Source organism: Ovis canadensis, chromosome 20 (genome assembly GCF_042477335.2).
Source record: "Ovis canadensis isolate MfBH-ARS-UI-01 breed Bighorn chromosome 20, ARS-UI_OviCan_v2, whole genome shotgun sequence".
Taxonomy (NCBI): Eukaryota; Metazoa; Chordata; class Mammalia; order Artiodactyla; family Bovidae; genus Ovis; species Ovis canadensis.
In genome coordinates this window covers 64262313-64282055 of record NC_091264.1, presented here as the reverse complement: position 1 = coordinate 64282055, position 19743 = coordinate 64262313, and the positions used below count along the sequence as shown (strand labels likewise).

General features: G+C 50.3%; 1 long non-coding RNA gene across 2 annotated transcripts in view; it reads right to left on the bottom strand.

Annotated features, from left to right (window-relative positions):
* LOC138426069 (uncharacterized) overlaps positions 1 to 19743 on the bottom strand; it is a 33551-nt gene that overhangs the window by 12806 nt on the left and 1002 nt on the right. The window contains exons 2-3 of one of the 2 annotated variants that reach the window (XR_011251499.1): positions 19369 to 19592; positions 18564 to 18643 (exon numbers count right to left, since the gene is read on the bottom strand). This is a non-coding gene — a long non-coding RNA (uncharacterized lncRNA). The remainder of the gene's footprint in view (positions 1 to 18563; positions 18644 to 19368; positions 19593 to 19743) is intronic. The other variant, XR_011251500.1, reaches the window with a different exon arrangement.

Here is a 19743-nt window from a genome sequence, read left to right as displayed (position 1 = left end):
CCTCCCTCCATGGGATTCTCCAGGCAAGAGTACTGGAGTGGGTTGCCATTTCCTTCTCCAGGGGATCTTCCCAAACCAGGGATTGAACCCGGGTCTCCCGCATTCCAGGCAGACGCTTTAAACTCTGAGCCACCATCTGCACAAATGAAACTGGGAGTTTGCACTGGCCTGTCTTAAGGCTGTGTCTCTCCTACACTATAACCTCTATCTCCCGCGAGTCTCTGAAGGCGGGACAATGGTTTCTGCTTCTTGCTAAAGCTTTCTAATCTGGGTTTCCCTAGTGGTCCAGTGGTTGAGAGTCCACCTGCCAGTGCAGGGGACGCGGGTTCAGTCCGTAGTCCAGGAAGATTCGCCACGCTCTGGAGCAGCTGAGTCAGCGCGCCTCCCTGAGAGGTGCAACCGCTGAAAGCCTCGCGCCCTGGAGCCTGTCCTCTGCAACAAGGAGCCCCACAGCGAGAAGTGCAAGCGCTGCACAAAGGGTAGCTCCCAGTCGTCACAGCTAGAGAGAGCCCACGCACGCAGCCAAAATAAATAAGCTTTTAAAAAGCGGTGTAATCTGCTTTTCACATCCATCATCTGACGCTACAGGACTAGCCCGGCCCAGGAGGCTTCGCCAGTTGAAGGTGGGTCCGGGGGGGAGGGGAAGCCCACGCCAGATACCACCCTGACCCTCGCTGCCTCTGGATTCAGGATCAGCTTTACTTTTTCCAATTTTGTTGAGATGTAAGTCACAAATAAAATTGTATATTTATTGTATACAGCATAATGACATATGTATACATCGTGACATGATCACCCCGGTTAAGATGCCTAACACATCTATCAGGTCACACAGTCCCCATTGTTTGTGTGTCTGGGGGTGATGATACTTCAACTCTACTCTCCTCGGTTCAGTTCAGCTCAGTCACTCAGCCGTGTCCGACTCTTGCAGCCCCACAGACTGCAGCACGCTAGGCCTCCCTGTCCATCACCAACTCCCAGAGTTCACTCAGACTCATATCCATTGAGTTGGTGATGCCATCCAACTATCTCATCCTCTGTCGTCCCCTTCTCCTCCTGCCTTCAGTCTTTCTCGGCATCAGGGTCTTTTCCAATGAGTCAGTTCTTCTCATCAGGTGGTCAAAGTACTGGAGTTTCAGCTTCAGCATCAGTCCTTCCAATGGGCTGATCTAGTCCTTCTAAAGGACTGATCTCCTTTAGGACGGACTGGTTGGATCTCCTTGCAGTCCAAGGGACTCTCAAGAGTCTTCTCCAACACCACAGTTCAAAAGCATTAATTATTTGGCGCTTAGCTTTCTTCATGGTCCAGCTCTCACATGCATACATGACGACTGGAAAAACCACAGCCCAAGAATACTGGAGTGGGTAGCCTATCCTTTCTCCAGGGTATCTTCTCAATTCAGGAATCAAACTGGGGTCTCCTGCATTGCAGGCAGATTCTTTACCAGCTGAACTACCAGGGAAGCCCATAGCTTTGACTAGACAGATCTTTGTTGGCAAAGTAACGTCTTTGCTTTTAAATATGCTATCTAGGTTGGTTATAACTTTTCTTCCAAGGAGCAAGCATCTTTTAATTTCATGGCTGCAATCACCATCTGCAGTGATTTTGGAGCCAAGAAAATAAAGTCTGACACTGTCTCCATTGTTTCCCCATCTATTTGCCATGAAGTGATGGGACCGGATGCTGTGATCTTCGTTTTTAGAGTCGAGTTTTAAGCCAACTTTTTCACTCTCCTCTCTCACTTTCATCAGGAGGCTCTTCAGTTCTTCACTTTCTGCCATAAGGGTGGTGTCATCTGCATATCTGAGGTTATTGATATTTCTCCTGGCAATCTTGATTCCAGGTTATGCTTTATCCAGCCCAGCATTTCACATGACGTACTCTTCATGTAAGTTAAATAAGCAGGGTGACAGTATACAGCCTTGATGTACTCATTTCCCAGTTTGGCTCCAGTCTGTTGTTCCCTATCCGGTTCTAACTGTTGCTTCTTGACCTGCGTACAGATTTCTGCATACAGGAGACAGGTGAGGTGGTCTGGTATTCCCGCCTCTTTAAGAATTTTCCACAGCTTGCTGCGATCCACACAGGCAAAGGCTTTGGTGTCTCTATGCAACAGAAGCAGCAAATCTCAAATGCCCAACAGCGCTGTTAACTACAGTCACCATGCTGTCCATCAGGTCCCAGAACTCACTCATTTTGTAACCACAGTCTGTACAGGTTGAGCAACATCTCCCCATTCTCACCCCCTAGCTCCTGTCAATCTTCATGCTACTATTTCTACAGCCTTGACATTTGCATTAATAAATTTATTTTTAACTGGAGGATGATTGCTTCTCAATATTGTGTTGGTCTCTGCCATACACCAGCATGAATCAGCCATTGGTACACACATGTCCCCTCCCTCTAACCCTCCCTCCCACCCCACCCCCCCATCCCAGCCCTCTAGGTTGTCAGAGAGCACCGGGGTTGAGCTCCCGGCGTCATACGGCAAATCCCCACTGCCCGTCTGTTTCACAAGCAGTAAGGTACGTGTCTCAGTGCTGCCCTCTCAACCATTTCAGCCTCTCCTTCCTCCACTGTCTCCACAGTCTGTGTCTCCTTTGTTGCCTGCAAATAGGTTTCCAAATGCCATATATATGCATTAATACACAGTATTGGTTTTTCTCTGACTCACTTCACTCTGTATAAAAGGCTCTGGGCTCTTCCACCTCATTAAAACTGATTCATACGTGTTCCTCTCTCACGGCTGAGTAACACTCCATCGTATGTACGCACCATGACTTCTTCATCCACTCACCTGTCAGATGGTTCCCATGTCCCATCTACTGTAAGTAATGCTGCAATGAACATCGGGGTACATGTGTCTTTTTCAGTTACAATTTCCTTAGGGGATATGCCCGGTAGTGGGGCAGTTGGGTCTACAGCCTCAACTCTTTTCAGTTCAGTTCAGCCACTCAGTTGGGTCTGACTCTTTGCAACCCCATGGACTATAGCACGCCAGGCTTCCCTGTCCATCACCAACTCTCGGAACCTGCTCAAACTCATGTCCATCGAGTCGGTGATGACAACTTTTTTAGAAAGTCTATATAATTATTTATTTGGCAGCAGGTGGGGTCTCTGTGGTGGTGCACCGATTCTCCAGTTGTGGTGAGTGGGCTCGCAGACTCAGGAGTCGCAGCTCGGGGGCTTTTAATTTCCTGGAGGCAAGTGGGATCCTAGTTCCCCAAGCAGGGATTGACCTGGTGTTCCCTGCATTTCAAGGCAGATTCTTAGCCACTGGACCATCAGGGAAGTCCTTAAACTCCAACTTTTTTTAAGATTCCACATTTAAGTGAGATGCTACAGTGTTTGCCTGGCTTACTTCACTGAGCACAACGACCTCCAGGTTGTAGACTGTGTCAGCACCCCATTGTGCGCACACACCGCTTGTTTCCATTCATCCTTCGATGGGCATTGGGGGTTGTTGCCACCTGTGGGCTGCTGTGAATACTGCTGCTGTGGACTTTGCTATGCAATTGTCTAAAATTCTGCTTACAAATCTTTTGGGTGTACAGCCAGAAGTGAAATTTCTGGATCCTGTGATACTTGTATGTTTCATTTTTTCAAGCATGCCGTACTTTGGTATTTGGTTTCCATGTGAAGATTGTATAATTTCAGAAAACCTGTAAGCCCCCAGTCGTGTGTGCCATACTGTTCCTTGGGTTCCTTAGAAACTGGTCTCAGATCCTAGAGGGACCTGATGCCAAGCAGGGAAAGGCCCTGGAGGGTACCAGGCCCCTCGCCTCACCACGCAGCCCGGAGGGGACGTGTGACTTGCCTACAGGCACGGCCTCTCAGGAAGACAGCCTGGGCGGAGCCTGGACCCGGACAGTACAGCTGAGGAAGGGTTCCGAAGCCTCCATCATCTCCAGGGGCGTGGAGCCCTGTGGAAGGCCATGCTTTGCATTGAGCCTGCCTCACCCAGCCCGGCTGCAAGGCTAAGGTCTCGCCCCTTGCACAAGTCAGCTTCCCAAGGCCTGGGTGCTCTGCCCCATCAGGCACACAGCCAGGGCCACCCGAAACGCCTGGTACCAGCCAGCCCATCCACCCGAGGAGCCAGCCCAGCTCGAACCTGTTTCCTTGTTTTCCTTGTGGGCGTCTCCTGCCTTGCCGGCGGGTCTGTGTTATTCTTGTCGGTGGCCCATCCTCCTGCCGAGTCGGGAGCAGGCACACGGGGGCTGGCGGATGGTTTGCTGTTCTTCACCACCCGTCTTGGGGCTGGCTGAGATGGCTTCTGGCAAAACTTAGGAGAAGTGAAGCCTGCCTTTCCCACCTGGTGGTCTCTCCTCCGCACTCACCTACCCTCTCCAGACTCCCACGCCGCGGGCTCGCCCTCACAGCCCCAGTAGCTTCACTGCAGCGCTTTTCGCCTCCAAACTCTGCCCCTCGCCGCCCGCCCGCTGCAGGAGAGGAAAGCAGGCCCACTCTTTCCTCCAGGAACAGGAATGAAACTGCTCACACCGTGTCAAACGGGCTTCTCTGTACAAAAATCGACTTCTCGCCTGTCATTGCCAATGATCCAACCGCAGTCCTGTAGAATTACTTGGGGAAACGATGGAAGTCTTCGCTTCTTTGATGAGAACACTGATCCTCGGGAAGGTGAGTGAGTGACCTTCCCAAGGGCACACAAAGTGCAAGTCCAGACCTCAGGGCACATTCTCGCTTTACCAGGGGGCTCTGCAAGCGGTCCTGTGCAAAGGTTAAAGCTCACGGCCAGAAAAGGGACACTGAGAAATTTGGGGTGCAGTGCCTTCAAAACACTGCTCCTCCAAAGCAGCCACACCAGAAGCTTCTCTGCTCCATCCGTTTGGGGACCAGTCTCCAGCAGTTCATAAAGGCACCTCACAATCAGAAGGGAGAGAGCAGATAGCGCTACCCTGTTCTGTCTGCCGCTGCAGAAGCATGTGGTCCTGCGTCCCTGCAGGGTGGCGGACCCTCCTGCCTGCGGCCCCCACTTGGAGCCCTTCCACCCCAGCGGGAGGCACGGCCCGACTTCACTCCAGATGGTGGGAAGCCTGGCGAGTGGTGCGAGGCTCCGGCTTCCGCTGAGCCGGGAAAATGAATGACCCTAATGTGAGCCTCTTTAGCCACTTGACTCTCTGCCCCTTCCTTCATTCTTGACGTCCGGCCAAGATACCCTCCTGACTCTCCAACCATCCTTCTGTAACAGCCTAGGAAGTCAGCTGTCTCCCACTCACCAGAGCGCACGCAAGTTTATGCCTGATGAGTGGGAATGAGTGCTGACTTCATTCCCTTTTCAGGGAGAATGTGCAGGAATGAGGAGCCAGTTAGACCTGCTGAAAACCCTTGCAGGCTGGTCATTTCTGAGTCATACGTATCTGACGCAGAATTGCCTGGTTGGGGTTTAATTGCACAGTTTGGCTTGCTGCCTCTATGGTTGGCTCCGTTTGATGATAGAGGCCACGAAAATAATGATCAGTAGCCACTGCAGATCAGACCCAGGGGCAGCAACACGAAGAGGAAAGCAAGCAGCCACGTTAACCACCAAAATGGCCAGCTTGATGCTGTGTGGGAAACGCAACCTGTAGAAAATCCCAGAGATCAATTCGCTTGAAACACGAAATTGTTCATATCTGACTGCTTGACACTCTTTAAAAATGGAGGGTTTGCATCGTTCAACCTCATAGCTCCGTCTCCTTGATCGTCGCGTCATCACTCACTGGACTTCTTAGGACTGCTCGGCTGGGAGTCAGGAGAAGGAACTAGTCTGTCTCTTACCATGGTCCTGACATGTTCTTCTTCTCAAGCACAGTTTAGAGGAAAAAAAACTTTGGACTAGGAGTTGGGAGACCTATATTTCAGCCCCAGTTGACTTCGATATGGCCATGAACAAGCCTTTCTCCTCTAAGCCTCGTTCTTGCCAACTGAAGCTATCCCATAAACATCCTCATGACACCCAAATGAGCTGATGGATGGGAACACGGTTTTTTTAAACGCGAAAATTACGCCATAGATCATTTATAAAGGCTGCACATACTAACCCTATTGATATGTGTGTGTGCACTCCCTCCAGAGAGAATACATTTCGAAGGCAATCGCAGCCGATCACCCTGTTGCTCCAGTGTCATTTCTGATCGCAAACAATGCCAAAATGGTAACAACTTGCCATTGTATTTTCCATTAGTCATCAGAGTGTAAGGATTTGATAAATAGTGAGAAAACCCACGGACTCTCGGGGAGGGGGGAAATCCGAGTTATTGGCAGCAGCAAATTACGTTTCTTTGAACGGTGTCACAGTTCTTAGGGATTATTTGCTTGACATGAGGAGACCCCGAGCGGCTTCTGGAGGCCCCGCCTGCAAGATGAGCGGCCTGGCGTCCCCTCCTGTCCCCTGGTTCCAGTGTTTGACGACACAGCTGGGCAGCTCCTTGGGATGGCCTGGGCCAGTGTTGGGGGGCAGGAGAGGAGGTTCAGGGTGTTGACTCCGAGTCCTCCGCTCCTGCCCCCGATTCTTCGTCTCTGCAGCTGCCTCCGGTCCTCCCGCTGCGGAGACAGCCCGGGCAGATGGCCCCTCGGAGCGGCTGCCAGCCCCATCCACTGGCAGCTGCTGCACAGCCCCGGGGGAGCGGCGTGACCACGGGCACCCACCCGTGAGCAGACACATGCGCGGCGCGTCCTGCCCCTGGCGCCAGGCCTGCGGGCGCAGCTCCCTGCCATCCGGAGGCCTCCAGCTGGCTCAGCGTAACACGGCCCCCTCCCTTCACCAGGGAGACGTGGGCCTGCAAGCATCCAGCTCTTAGATGTCCGTCTCTGCGGTGAGCAACGCAGTGTTGCGCAGATACACACGTGTCTTTAAAACATCCGTATTAGAGAATATGTTTTAAAATTCTCTTGAGGACCTTTCCAAAGCTTAAGCAGATTAACCCTCAGATGTTAAGAGGAAATGTTATTTTAAAGATGGAATAAAAGGATACCAAATCTTTGAGAACATCACGCTCGGTGGAATAAACCGGTCACTAAGAGAGAAGCAAGGGGTGACTCCGCCTCCGTGAGGCTCCTACGGTTGGAGACAGAAGGTAGACAGTGTCTGCCCGGGGCTGGGGAAGGCGGGTGGGGGCTTTCGTCTTACAAGAGATAAGAGTTCTGGAAACTGGTTACACAACAATGTAAATACGCCTGACTCTCCTGCACTGCACACTTAGAAATAGTTAATGTGGCCAATTTCATGCACATGATTCAATTTCTTAAAAACTTTTTACAGAATCCTAATGCTAAAGCTGAAACTCCAGTACTTTGGCCACCTTATGCGAAGAGTTGACTCATTGGAAAAGACTCTGATGTTGGAAGGGATTGGGGGCAGGAGGAGAAGGGGACGACAGAGGATGAGATGGCTGGATGGCATCACTGACTCGATGGACGTGAGTCTGAGTGAACTCTGGGAGTTGGTGATGGACAGGGAGGCCTGGCGTGCTGTGATTCATGGGGTCGCAAAGAGTCGGATACGATTGAGCGACTGAACTGAACTGAACTGAAATGTGAAGCAATGAAGTTCTCGGAGTTACATATTCCAGAATGGCTAGAATCCACAAGATGTAAAAAATAAATAAAAACAAAACCTTCAAATAGAAATGTCCATTATCATCCACAATAAGAAGTTCCATCGTTACCCACTGGAAATTTTTTCTAGGAAATCTGCTATTTCTAATTGCATTAATAAAAACTGTTATAATACACAAAGTCAAAAAGTAGGTGGATGTGGGACTTCCCGGGTGGTCCAGTGGAATTAAGCATTCGCCTTGCAGTGCAGGGATGCAGGTTCGATCCCTGGCTGGGGAACTAAGATCTCATGTGCTGTACCGAGCCCACGCCACAACAAAAGATCCGTCACAATGCATTGAAGGTCCTGCACGCCACGCGTAAGACCCGACGCAGCCAAACAAATACTAAAAAAAAAAAAAAACCAGTAAGTAGATGCCGTGGTCTGAATGCTCGTTGCGTGTGGAAATCCTAACCCTCAGAGATGATGGCGTTGGCAGGTGATGAGGTCATGGGAGTGAAGGCCTGGTGGTGGGATTAGCATCCTTATTAAAGAGACCTCCCCAGGGCCCACAGCCGCTCCACCACATGAGGCCACTGACCCCACAGAGGCCCCCCCAGGCTCAGAATTCCCACCTGCAGAGCTGTGGGAAGTGTGTGTCCCTCACAAGCTCTCAGTAGCAGCCCAGACAGCCTAAGAAGGCATCTCCTTCCGTCAGCAGACACCTGGAGGGGGAAGCACCAGACTCTTCTCCACGGCTGCTTCTCCTCCCCTCCCGGGGCGCAGATTGAGAGATGGGCTCCAGGAGCCTGACTCCCGATCATTGTTCAGCTTGTACCAGGAAGCAGCTCCTCAGTCACAGGCCAGATTAAAGGGGGGCCTCGCTTCTCATCTAGCTCTGTTTCCCTTGGGATCAAAATTACAGCTCTTCCCAATGCTGGGTCCAGTCCTTTCATCTCGGTCTTGACCAAAAGGGAAACCAGGATCACGAGAATTCCTCAGGGCTAGCGTTGAAAGGAATTTCCCCTGCTCTTCTTGCCAGAGTCTCGAGGGGCGCACCCTTCTCCGGGTGAGTAATCGCAATTCCACGTGACGGAACAAACAGCATCTCCTTTTCAAAAGGGAAGGACATGCAAGGAAATCAGCCAAAGGAAGTGGAGATGAAAGCCCGTCTGGACGCAGCATCCGGATGAGATGTTGCCTCTCCAACATGCAGCGCTCTCTCAGAAGTGACTCCAAAGCCGCGAGTCCCCTCGGAAGTTAGGAGGACTTCTCTGAATCCAAGCTCCAGGAAACAAACTAAACGAAACCCCAGGAAAGGCTCAGACTCCACCCAGACGAGTGCCAGGCCTTTGCTGTAAACTCCTCACCGAGCTCAGCCCTGTCCAGGGCCCAGCTGCCACCCCTGGTGACCTGTGTTTCCAGACACCTCTGCCTGGCAGTGAGAGCACGTGGGGCCGCCTAACCGGGCCAGGAGGCCGCTCTGTGTCCACGAGTCTTCCCGGAGGAGCGGACACTTCTCTGCCCGCTTCTGCTCCTCTCCACCCCCGCAATCCTTTGGGACCTCCGTGGCCCTCACTCTGGCCCACGACCAGCTCTGTGCCCAACCACACGCCATCTCTGGAACCCGGCGATCAGGCTTCCATGTTTCCAGACTCAATCCTCCCCCTGCCTTTTCTGAAGCCCCTGCCTTGCTATGATGGACTTGGTCCCGATTCTATGGACTAACTGAAAATACGGCTCATGGCTTCATGTCACACAGAGACAAGAAAAATGAAGAGAGAGGAAGGAGGAGAGAAAGAGGCCCCGCAATCAAGTGTTTCCCCAAATTCACAGCTCCTGTTGGAAGCTACTATGTGCAAACAGAGAAGGACCAACCAAGACTTAGTTCCAAGAATGAGCACCAGCAACGAGCCACACCCCCTCATCCCGCCCCTGCAGTGAGCATCACCCAGAGCTCCCAGCCACACTGCGCTCTTATCCCGTGATCACCGGTTAACCGTCGGGCTCTGCAGTCCTCCCGATCAACCACCTCCTGGTGAGCCTGGCATTTCCGCAGAAAGTGACACGGAGGAGCCGTTCATCCAACACTTGTCAGCACGGCTGCCGCAGGCAGACCGCGGGCCCAGGACATGTCAGTGCCAAGCCATTTCCATCAGAGCAGGGCCTCGGGGTCCCACATCCTAGACCATGAGTCCAGGCCACCGGCAGATTTTGCAGCCACCGTTTTCTAGTGAACAGACCGAGTGCCTGCCTGCCGTCCTCTTCCTCTCTGATCTCACCCCACACTCGCTCCATCCTGCCCGCGTTCACTGTGTTAACTCAAGAGGATGGTTTATAAAGTGGGATTCTTCTCCAAGCACAGAGCAGACTCTGGGCCTGTTGCTTCGATGAATGTCATTCATGAAACACTCCTTGGGCCACACTGTCTGATGAGAGGAGACCATTAGCTGCTAGACGGGGCTGTTCAGACTCACAGGGGAGGCTCGCGATGTAATCAGTCCCTGATAAACGACCACGCTGCTCGACACTCTCTGCAAGAGGAAGCCACCCGCATAGAGTCAGGGATGGTGAAAGGCAGGGGACTGAGGCCCTTTCCCCTGTTCTTTCCATTGTGAACACTCACTTTCAGAAGTTTTCTGTTCATCCAGGTTGGGGTTTTGGAGGCAGTGCGTTGTTCATCTGATTTAGCGATCTCTTGCACAGGACCGGGCATTTTCACAGCCCGGCTCTGGGGGTGCAATGGAAAGCGGGGGTGGGGGTTGTGGCTTAGATGCTGCCATGAGCGCATCTCCTTCCTTTCAGAAGGAGCTGCCAGAGGAAGGAGGACTCAGAAAAGCAACTGTGACCTCGTAGCGACGGCATCTTAGAATCATCGCTCTAGAGAACACAGAGGGAGCACATAGCTTCTCATAGATTGCACCCCATGCAAATGAGTACTCGGATCACCTGTTCAGTGACCCTGAGACCTCCCACGGTGGAGCGCAGTAGTGAGTCGGCATCGCGGTGAACACGGACTCACCATCTGAGTTCAAGTCCTCCAGGCACTTTCTGCAGACTCACCACCTAAGCCAGGCAACCAGCTGGAAACACTAGGGCACCACAAACGTGCATTCCGAAGCTCCGCCCTCTGCAGCTCAGCGCAGGGCATCCAGCTGAGTCAGAAAGACGCAGGAAGGCTCGGGGCTGTGGAGCCCTGTCTTCCCAGAACGGAGCCTCTGCCCAGCAGACAGCAGAGCAGCCAGCGCTCCCCCCACAGCCGTGAGCTGGCCCCCTGCTGGAAATCTCGGCCTGACCTGAAGCTTATCTCCCTCTCCTCCCCCGTCACCCAAACCGTGGCCCAACGCCTCTCTCATTCTTCCTGTGGCTGCCCTAGAATGCTGATGTTTGACTCCAAGCAGAGCAAGGTACCTGCCAAGAATCAGCTTCAGGGGGCAAGGGATGGATGCCCAGCAATGCTTAGTCCCAGGCCCAGTCTCGAGGGTGGGCTCTGGGTTGTGGTCACATCGCCTGGCTTCAGGGAGTGGCACTGTGGGGACACCAAGCCTCGTGCGCATTTTGTTAAAATTCCGGTTCCATGGTGTTTCCCCCACGATTGCTGTTCACTCACTCAGGCATGTCCGACTCTTTGCAACCCCATGGACTATAGCACACCAGGCTTCCCGGTCCTGCTTGGTCTCCCACAGTTTGCTCAAACTCATGTCCATCGAGTCGATGATGCCATTCAACCTTCTCATCCTCTGTCGTCCCCTTCTCCTCCTGCCTTCAATCTTTCCCAGCATCAAGGTCTTTTCCAAAGAATCAGCTCTTAGCATCAGGTGGCCAAAGTATTGGAGCTTCAGCTTCAGCATCAGTCTTTCCAATGAATCTTCAGGGCTAATTTCCTTTAGGATGGACTGGTTTGATCTCTTTGCTGTCCAAGGGACTCTCATTAGTACTCTACAGCACCACAGTTTAAAGGCATCACTATCCCCTTATCCTAGAATGTTCTGAAAATGGAGTCCTTGACTGATTAGCTTAGGGCCACGGGGTCACAAAGAGTCAGACACAACCGTGTGACTGAACTGAACTGAAAGACAGTCTTCAGGGAAGACGTTCTATGTCCAGAAAGCATTAAATCATGCCAAAATCTAGTAATGCCGGGCTGGATGAAGCTCAAGCTGGAATCAAGATTGCCAGGAGAAATATCAATAACCTCAGATATGCAGATGACACCACCCTTATGGCAGAAAGCAAAAAAGAACTAAAGAGCCTCTTGATAAAAGTGAAAGAGGAGAGTGAAAAAGTTGGCTTAAAGCTCAACATTCAGAAAACTAAGATCATGGCATCTGGTCCCATCACTTCATGGGAAATAGATGGGGAAACAGTGGAAACCGTGACAGACTTTATTTTTGGGGGGCTCCAAAATCATTGTAGATGGTGACTACAGACGTGAAATTAAAAGACACTTTCTCCTTGGAAGAAAAGCTATGACCAACTTAGACAGCATATTCAAAAGCAGAGACATTACTTTGCCAACAAAGGTCCATCTAGTCAAGGCTACGGTTTTTCCAGTGGTCAGGTATGGATGTGAGAGTTGGACCATAAAGAAACCTGAGCACTGAAGAATTGATGCTTTTAACTGTGGTGTTGGAGAAGACTCCTGAGAGTCCCTTGGACTGCAAGGAGGTCCAACCAGTCCATCCTAAAGGAAATCAGTCACGAATATTCATTGGAAGTACTGATGCTGAAGCTGAAACTCCACTACTTTGGCCACCTGATGCAAAGGGCTGACTCACTTGAAAAGACCTTGATGTTGGGAAAGATTGAGGGCGGGAAGAGAAGGGCACGACAGAGGATGAGGTGGTTGAATGGCATCACCGACTCAACAGACATGAGTTTGAGTAAACTCTGAGAGTTAGTGGAGGACAGGTAACCTGGCATGCTGCAGAGGGTTGCAAAGTGTCGGACATGACTGAGCGGCTGAACTGAACTGAATTGAATTCTGCCATAACAAAGCACCACAGACCAAACGGCTTAAACATGAGAAACTTCACTGTCTCACAGCTGGGGAGGCTAGAAGTCCAAGATCAAGGTGTTGGTGTGGTCGGTTTCTCCCAAGGGCTACAAGGGAAAACCTATTCCCTGCTCCCTCCTGGGCCCTGATGGTTTGCTGGCGGTCTTGGCATTCCTCGGTTTGTAGGTGCATCACTGTGATCTCTCTTCTTCACATGGCGTTCTCTCTGCATGTCCGTGTCCAAATCTTTCCCTTTTATAAGAGCACCAGCCATATTGGATTAGGGCCCACCCCACTCCAGTATTAACTCATCTTAACTAATTACTTCGGCAATCACTCTGTTTCTAAATAAGGTAGCATTCTGAAGTCCTTCGAGTTAGGTCTTCATCACGTGAGTCTGGAGGAGACACAATTAACAGCCCACCCTCTGCATAATTAATGCACATCCTTCTCACATGCAAAATATATTCACTTCATCCCCACATTTTCAGAAGTCTTAAATCATTACAGCATCAACTTGAAGTCCAAAATCTCATCTAAATACCATCTAAATCAGATATGGGTGAGCCAGCGGGATGTGAGTCACCCTGGGGCAAAACTCCCTTCATCTGTGAACCCATGAAACAGACAAGGCATTTACTTGCAGAATGCAACCGTGAGGTAGGCCTCGGATAGACATTCTCATTCTGAAAAGGAAAAACGGACAGAAAAAAAGAATCATGGGTCCCAAGAAAGTCTGAAACCTAGCAGAGTATATTCCATTAAATTTTACAGCTTGAGAATAATCCCCTTCGGCTTGATGCTCTGTGGTTGATCCCAATACTGAGCAAGGCCGTTTCCCTTAACAACACATTCTGTTAAACCTATCAGGAAAATCTCAGGTTTTCCAAGCATTCACAGATCTTTTGTTGGGCAAGCCGAGGAATCTCAACATATAACCAATGCTTTTGACACTTCCAGAGAATTCTTTCTTTCACCTCCAGAATCAGAGTGGGAACACTGGCCTTCCGAAGAAGCAGGTTACTATTTTTTTTTTATTAACTTTATTCTTTGAAACCACTGGATCGCCAGGGAAGCCCCATTTACTATTTTAAATGGTGTGAAGTAGATCTGTGCTCTGCTTCTCTTAAACTCACATTCAAAGATGTCAGGGCCTCTCTGAGATGAAATGGATACATTTCCACGGACATAACATCCCGCTCTACACTGATCACCGAGCCCGATATCTGTGGTTCAGAAGCAGCTGAATGTACTGACCGTATGCTGCCAAGTGGAAAGGGAAACCGTTCATCCCCTGCTGGTCTAGCCTGGAGTTCCCAAAGCGTGTTCCACGAAACAGCTGCAGCAGAATCTCCTGAGCCACACACGAACTAGTGAAAAGTGTTCATCACTCCGTCGTGTCTGACTCTTTGCAACTCCACAGACTGTAGCCTACCAGGCTCCTCTGTCCACAGAATTTCCCAGGCAAGAACACTAGGATTGGCTGCCATTTCCTTCTCCAGGGGATGTTCCCAACCCAGGGATCAAATACAGGTCTTCTGTGTTGCCAGGCAGATTCCTTACCGTCTGAGCTACCAGGGAAGCCCAACTGCATATGGAAAATGCATATTCCCAGGCCCTCCCCCAGGTCAACCGGAGCAGAATCTCTAGAGTCAGTGCCCATTTTAAACCAGCTCCCAAACAACTAGAGAGCTCATGCTAAGTCGCTTTCAGTCATGTCTGACTCTTTGCAACCCCATGGACTATAACCCACCAGGCTCCTCTGTCCTTGGGATTCTCCAGGCAAAAACACTGGAGTGGGCTGCCGTTTCCATCTCCAGGGGATCTTCCCGACCCAGCGATCAAACCCCCGTCTCTCATGTCTCCTACATTGGCAGGTGGGTTCTTTACCACTATTGCCACCTGGCATGCCCTAAATACCTAAATAAAAATAAACTAGCTCCCATTGACTGCTGATCCTTATGGGTAAATCAGCTTGAGAACCATGGGTCTTTTAACAGTCCAGCCTTTAGTATCAAATCAGCTGAGGCCTCTGAACCAGCTCTGCCTGTAAGTAACTATATACCCTTGAGAAAATTATGTAACATCTGTGAGCTTCAAGTTTTTTTCAGCTGAAAAACAGGAATAATAATATGTGGCCCAGAATTCTCAAGACAGTTAAATGAGATAATGCATGCGAATGATAAAGAAATACATTGTCAAGAGCATCTGAGAGTCATCAGACCATGGTTTTATGGACTGTTTCACAGGGCTGTTTTCAGAAAGGGAGATGAGGCGCATGCAGCATTTCAGGGCTGCAGGGATGGAGTTTTGCAGAACCTATCCCAGGGGACTGTTCTGAGAAGTAAGTGAGGCACGGCCGGCAGAGCTCTGACGCAGCACCTGGCACACTCTTAGGTGATACTGGCTCGGTCGTGTCCGACTCCCAGCGACCCCATGGACTGCAGCCCGCCAGGCTCCTCTCTCCACGGGATTCTCCGGCAAGAATACTGGAGTGGGTTGCCATTTCCTTCTCCGGGGAAAGTTAGCTGTCGGTGCTCCAGCCGCCAGCACTGTGAGGCCAGGACACCAGCGAGGGCCCTGCGGGGGCGGAGGCAGCTGGGCCATGCATGGGGCGGGCCAGACCAGGAGACTGCAGGCCAGGCGTGGCGAGTGCAACAGGGCCCGACCCGGAGGAGGCTGGGAGATCATCGTGAGAGTGTTCGGAATCCACTGGCGTTTTTGAGCCTAGGAATGATGAGATTAATCTGGCAGAAGGAGATATGAGGAAAAACTCCGAGGTAGAAAAGCTAGGCTAGGAGACCGGTGTATAAGCCAGAGAAGTTTGGAGCTAAGCAGTCAGTCCAGGCACAGCTGGACACCGTGTGTGAACTCAGAAAAAGATTGCCCCCTCCAGGTGACGTCCCCTGGAGGTGTGCAGGCCATGCCAAGCACAGGGCCTGGAAAAGACAGCAAAGCTGAGCCTCTGCCCAGCTGCCCTGCTGGCCAGGGCCCTACTGCAGCGATGAACAAACATGACCACACAATGCGGCCTCAGCGCTAGAAAGACCAGAGAGAAGGAGCAAGCATGTATTATCATGCTGATCCATAAGCCCTTCACTCTTATACTCCCGGACCTACCAGAACTGCCTCAGGGACCTCCCTGGGGGTCCAGTGGCTAAGAACTCTATGCTCCCAAGGCAGGCGGTCCTGGTTCAATCCCCGATCGGGGAACCACATGCTGCAACTAAGCGTTCAAATGCCGCAGCTAAAGATCCTGCTCCTGCAATGGAGACCCTGAGCAGCCAAATAAATAAATATTTTAAAACGTGTCTTAAATTCTCATCTTCAGCTCTGGCATACTGACATACAAACTCTGACATTTTAAATGACTGAACATTGTCCTCCAGAGGAATATGCATGAACTAGCTCCTTCCTAAGGAGCTTGACACACTGTAAGGGCACTCCCCTAGCATAAGATGAAGTTAGCCAATCAACAAGCACTGTATTTCCCCAGTTATAAGTAACTGCCTTTCACATCCCGCACAAGGACATAGAATACACGTGAAGCTCCTGCCATGGCTCTAATGTGCCGGATGCTACAAATTCATTGCGGGTGGGAGGCTAGAGCCCCTGCCTTCAGGCTTTCAGGGAAGACAGTGAGCAAAACCATCAGTAACCACAGAAGTGCAGGAGCCAGGCAGACACCTGGTGGGAGAGTCGCTGTGCCGTGGGCTGTATGGCCGCCAAAGCCAAAGGTCTTTACTCCCTGTCCCCTATGGGAAAAGTGTGCCCACCCCTGATTTAGAGGGTACCTTTTCTTGGAGAAAGTTGGTAATTAATTAGCCATCTGTCTTCCATGTGCTTTAGGTAGACAGCAAACTTTTCCAAAAGGACATAGTTTGGAAGGTTGACTTTTTTCCCTCCCTGTAACAAGGTCATTGTTACATGCAGATATACAACGGATCCATCGGATACTACTTAATACAAGTTTTCCCATTTCTAAGAAAATTATTTGCAAATATTCACATGCAAATACACAAATGATTCCACTTGAAATACATTTAAGATTTCTAATCATGGCTTCCATGTCTCAGCGAGACTCATTCTTGTCTTATTAGTTCATCCATTGATTACAGGATTCAGCCTTTCTGATTTCTTGACTCTCAGACTCCTGCGTGCTTTCTGACTTCTGAATCTGCTATTCCCTTTCCCTGGACTGCTTCCTCATCAAGTCCTTTAATGATCGGCTCCCTTTTATCATGAAAAATTCAACTCAAGGGTCATCTCCTTAGAGAAACCTTCTCTGATCATGGTAGGTAGAGAGGTTGACTTTTTAAAAAATGAATACGTGAAAGCAAAGTGTAGTATATGCATACAATGGAACATTCAGTTCAGTTCAGCCGCTCAGTCATGTCTGACTCTTTGCGACCCCATGAACTGCACCACGCCAGGCCTTACTGTCCATCACCATCTCCCAGAGTTCACCCAAACTCATGTCCATTGAGTTGGTGATGCCATCCAGCCATCTCATCCTCTGTCATCCCCTTCTCCTCCTGCCCCCAATCCCTCCCAGCATCAGAGTCTTCCAATGAGTCAGCTCTTCGCATGAGGTGGCCAAAGTATTGGAGTTTCAGCTTTAGCATCAGTCCTTCCAAAAAACACCCAAGACTGATCTCCTTTAGAATGGACTGGTTGGATCTCCTTGCAGTCCAAGGGACTCTCAGGAGTCTTCTCCAACACCACAGTTCAAAAGCATCAATTCTTCCATGCTCAGCTTTCTTCACAGTCCAACTCTCACATCCATACATGGCCACTGGAAAAACCATAGCCTTGACTAGACGGACCTTTGTTGGCAAAGTAATGTCTCTGCTTTTGAATATGCTACCTAGGTTGGTCATAACTTTCCTTCCATGGAGTAAGCATCTTTTAATTTCATGGCTGCAATTATTCAGCCTTAAAAAGGAAGGAAGTCTTGGGGAAATGGAGCAGGACCCTGTGGTCCTTGCCCCCTCAGTGTCATCTGCTTGCCTTTTGCTGTTGAAAACTTTTAAGAGTAAGTTTAATTGGAGAAATGAGAAGGGCAGAAACAAAGGAAAACACTCAAAGGAGACCAAATAATAAAGGAGTCATTGAGCATAGTCAAGGACCTTCAGTTCCTCCGCCAGGACTACAGGTAATACTCTGAGCCAAAACCTAGGGCTGCCGTGTAGGTGCCACACCAGGTGGAAGAAGAGATGGCCAGACCGTGCCCAAGATGTGAGCTGCCCCATTCCCGAGAACCAGCCTCAAAGAAATGGAACAAATGGACCCTGGAACTGAAGACTAACTGTCCCTAAAACAAGATGATGCTGGTCAGACCACTGATGATCAGTCTGAAGACGACTGTCAGAGCTGGCTGTGCTGTGAGCTCTTGCCCACTGGTTGCCAGTGGAGAGAGTTGGCCTTTGGACAGATGTCCACCCCACCACCCCCCGCCAGTTGCCCAAATCTGAAATAAAGTAAACTTCCCTTTCCACCAGCCTGGCCTGTTTTTTGGCTGTTGAGCAGCGAGCAGCCAGTACCCATGCCTTTCAGTAACATGGGCATGTGCCACAGCACAGATGAGCTTTGAGGACTTTAACCTGAGTGCAGTCAGTCACAGAACGAGAAATATCTGATTCCGCTAATTTGACGAACCCAAAGTGGTTCAATTCATAGAGACAGAAAGCAAAATGGTGGTTTCCAGGAGCTCGGGGAGGGGAACTTTGGGAGTTGTTGTTTAAGAGGGAGAGTTTCAGTTTTGCGAGATGAAAAAGCTCTGGGGATCTGTCTCGCTGCAATGTGAAAGCACTTACTGCTGAGCTGTGCACTTTAAAATGGTTACGACAGTAATTTTTAAAAAGATTATTTTAGCAAGACCCAAAGCAGGTATGGTGATGTACTGAAAAGGCACGGGACTACGGATTTGGGGGTTTCCTTTCCAGTCTTGGCTTTGCCGCTTATTTGCTAGAAATGAGGGTGTCCGCTAAGGTCTGGGAAACACCAGGGGCGGGACCAGGACAACTGACCTCAGATCACCTGTGCAGCCTCCCCTTCTCCCTCCTCCTGGTCTGTGTCTTCCAGAGTCGGGAAGGACAGAGGTTCAACTCTGCAATTGAGAGCATCGAGGTTCCCCTGTTAGAACCTCCCTAAATCAGCTACTGAACGTGTTTTGCAATAGACTCTTCCCTGTTGCCATCTCCACAACAGTTGTGGCAAGCCTGTGGACAGCTGCCTGTTAGGTAAATGTTATATTTTGGGTTTGGGGTTTTTTTTTTAAACCACCGATTTTTTAAAAATTGGTTTTAGTTTAAATGAATTTCTGGAACCTGGAGATAGGATACTAAAACATTTAGGTTTGTTTAGTGTTTCTATGAAGCATCAAGCTGAGTTTGACGATTTCTTCTCTTTCTGGATAATTTATCATGAAAATTGGATGGAGAAATAGTAATTAGACTTCTCGATGCTCTCGCCAGAGATGCGCACAGTTATTACAGAGTTGCATTAGCAATCATAATCTTCATTAGCAAACAACGCCTCGGTGTGACAACTTGCCCAGCTGTCCTGGACGAGACTGGCCGAGCACCACCAAGCCTCTCGTGGACGCCGTCTAAGTTCAGGCCTCCCCGCAAAGGGCTCCCTTCTGCTCCTGGCCCCGTGACCCACGCCCTCCCAGGTTTCCACCTGTCCACCTGTCCACCTGTCCTCTCAGCCTCCTTCAGTTGTTGGTGCTTCTCAAACCCAGACATTAAGCGTGTGGTCCCCCGACGGTCCACCCTGACCCCTCCTCTCTCCCTCTGGACGGTCTCCTCCACACTCTTTCCTTATTCCTACCTGTTAAGAATTCTCAATTTTGGGACCTCTCTGGTGGTGCAGTGGGTGAGAAGCTACAACGCGAACGACGCAGGTTCAATCTGGTCGGGGAGCTGAGATCTCCATCTCACGAGCCACGGGCTGACAAAGGCCGTGCAGCAACTGCTGAGCCGGGCGTCCTGGTGAGAGGATTCACGGGCGTGGACAAAACCCCACGTGCTGCCACGGAGACCCGACATGCCAAACTAAAGATAAGTAAATACATTTAGAAAAAACAAGAATTCTCACACTCCTGCCACTTATCCAGGCTTTCCCTCTGAGCCCTAGAGTCACGAGTCCAAATGCTCACGTGACATCTCCCCATGGATATTAGGTGAACTAAGACACAGAGAGACC